Consider the following 3,183-nt stretch of genomic DNA (forward strand, 5'->3'; position numbering starts at 1 on the left):
TGGATCCCAGTGGCTCCCAGGGGGTCCCAATGGATTCCAGTGAGTCCCAGTATCTCCCGGTGGATCCCAGTTGATACCAGTGGGTCCCAGTATCCCTGAGTGGATCCCAGTGGATCCCAGTATCTCCCAGTGGATCCCAGTTGATACAAGTGAGTCCCAGTATCCCTGAGTGGATCCCAGTGGATCCCAGTATCTCCCAGTGGCTCCGGGTGCTGTTCAGCTGGGGAAGGGGCTCCGTTCCCCGCTTGTCCCCGTTCCTGTCCCCATCCCCATCCCTGTCCCCATCCCTGTCCCATTCCTGTCCCCATCTCCATTCCCATCCCATCCCCATTTGTCCCTGTCCCTGCCCCATCCCATCCCCGTTCCCGTCCCACTCCCGTTCCTGTCCCTGTCCCCATCCCCCTTTCCATCCCCGTCCCCATCCCCTCCTGTCCCTGTCCCCGTTCTTGTCCTCTCTCCCGTTCCTGACCCCGTCCCTGTCCCTGTCCTGTCCCTGTCCTCATTCCTGTCCCTGTTCCTGTCCCCTGTGCCATCCCTATCCCCATCCCCGTTCCTGTCCCTGTCCCCTCCTGCCCCCATTCCCATCCCTGTCCCCATCCCTGTCCCTATCCCATTCCCATCCCATTCCTATCCCTGTCCCCGTCCCCCTTCCCATCCCCATCCCCATCCCCATCCCCGTCCCTGTCCTCATCCCTGTCCCCTCCTGTCCCTGTCCCCGTTCTTGTCCTCTCTCCCGTTCCTGACCCCGTCCCTGTCCCTGTCCTCATTCCTGTCCCTGTCCCCTCATGTCCCTGTCCTCATTCCTGTCCCCATCCCCATCCCCATCCCTGTCCCATTCCTGTCCCCATCCCCTCCTGTCCCCATCCCTGTCCCCATCCCGTTCCCATCCCCATTCCTGTCCCTGTCCCTCTCCTGTCCCTGTCCCCTCCTGTCCCCTCCGGTCCCCATGGAAACCCGACCGGCCCGGGCGGAAAGGGCAGGGCAGAGAGCGGGGGCGGGAGCGGACGGGACGGGACGGGGCCGGGACAAAGGACGGGAACCGGGAGAAAGGACGGGAAYCGGGAACCGGGACAAAAGAGGAACCGGAGCCGGGACCGGAGAGAGGCAGGACCGGGAACCGGGATGAGAACCGGGAACCGGGACGGGAGAGGGGCAGGGAACCGCGCTGGGAACCGGGACGGGAAAGGAACCGGGACCGGGACCGGAGAGGGGCAGGACCGGGAACTGGGAGGGGCCAGGAACCGGGAGAAAGGACGGGAACGGGGACGGGAACCGGGACCAGAGAGGGGCAGCACCGGGAACTGGGACGGGAGAGGAACCGGGACGAGAGAGGGGCAGGACCGGGCTGGGAACCGGGAACCGGGCTCAGAGAGGGGCAGGACCGGGAACCGGGACGGGAGAGGGGCAGGACCAAGGCCGGAACAGGAGACGGGAACCGGGACCGGAGAGAGGCAGGACCGGGACCGGGAGAGGGGCAGGACCGGGACCGGGAGAGGGGCAGGACCGGGACCGGGAGAGGGGCAGGACCGGGTCGGGAACCGGGAACTGGGACGCGAACCGGGCTGAGAGAGGGGCAGGACCGGGAACAGGGGACGGGAACCGGGACGGGCCGGGAAAGGAACCGGGACCGGGACCGGGACCGGAGAGGGGCAGGACCGGGAACCGGGAGGGGCCAGGAACCGGGAGAAAGGACGGGAACCGGGACAGGAGAGGAACCGGGACGGGARAGGAACCGGGACAGGAAAGGGGCAGGACCAAGGCCGGAACAGGAGACGGGAACCGGGCTGAGAGGGGCAGGACCGGGAACCGGGACGAACCGGGACGGGCAGGACCGGGAACAGGGGACGGGAACAGGGACCGGCCGGGAACCGGGACAAGCCGGGAACCGGGCCAGGACAGAGGTAAAACCGGGAACCGGGACCGGGACCGGAGAGGGGCAGCACCGGGAACCGGGACCGGGGCAGGGTCGGGCCGGGCCTGGAGCACCCCGGAACTTCGGAACACCCGTCCTGCTCCGGTAAACACCGGGAAACAAATAAATACCGGGGAAAAAAAAAACATTAAAAACAATCACCGGCAAAAAAAATACCAAGAATGAGCACTGGAAAGAAGCGCCGGAAAGCAGCGGGAAGCCGTGAGGGGCCGGGCCTGGAGCACTTCCGAAACTTTGGAACTCCTGTCCTGCTCCGGTAAAAACACTGGGAAACAAATAAATAATGAAAATAAAATTAAAAATAAGCACCGGCAAAAAAATATCGGGAAGAAACACCGTGAAAAAAAGCGCCGGAAAGCAGCGGGAAACTGTGAGGGGCCGGGCCTGGAGCACCTCGGAACTTTGGAGCACTCGTCCTGCTCYGGTAAAAACACCGGGAAACAAATAAATAATGAAAATAAAATTTAAAATAAGCACCGGCAAACAAATACCGGGAAGAAACATCATAAAAAAGCGCCGGAAAGCAGCGGGAAGTCGTGAGGGGCCGGGCCTGGAGCACTTCAGAAACTTCGGAATCACCGTCCTGGCTCTGGTAAAAACACCGGGAAACAAATAAATAATGAAAATAAGATTAAAAATAAGCACCGGCAGAAAAATACCAGGAAGAAATACCGTGAAAAAAAGCGCTGAAAGTTTTTCCGGCGGAGCAGCGAACCCTCAGGGTGAGGCGCGGCCTTCGTGAGGGGGGGACACCATAAAAACGCCCCGAGTGAGGGGATTTTTTTTAAATTTTAAAGTTTTTTTTTAAGCAGAAGGTGAAAATGGTGAGATTGGAAGGTGGTAGGGGTTGGAAAGGGTTTTTTTTCCTGAGTTCGAAGGGGTTTGGAGAGGGAGTTTGGGACAAAGGGGTTTGAGCTGAGGGGAGGGGAGGTTTAGGCGGGATTTTGGGAAGAAATTCCAACTTTTGAGGGATTTTGGGGAAAAAAAATCATCTCTAAGTGGGATTTTGGGAATAAATTCATCTCTGAGAGGGATTTTGGGGTCGAAATTTCACCCTGTGAGGGATTTTGGGGTCGAAATTCCACCCTGTGAGGGATTTTAGGGTTAAAATTCTTCCCTGTGAGGGATTTTGGGGAAAAAATTGTCCCCATGAGGGATTTTGGGGAAGAAATTCCTTATTTTGAGCGATTTTTGGGAAGAAATTCATCTCCATGAGGGATTTTGGGGTGAAATTTGAGTGATTTTTGGGA

Source organism: Malurus melanocephalus, unplaced genomic scaffold (genome assembly GCF_030028575.1).
Source record: "Malurus melanocephalus ecotype Western Australia unplaced genomic scaffold, MMel_1.1 scaffold_1401, whole genome shotgun sequence".
Taxonomy (NCBI): domain Eukaryota; kingdom Metazoa; phylum Chordata; class Aves; order Passeriformes; family Maluridae; genus Malurus; species Malurus melanocephalus.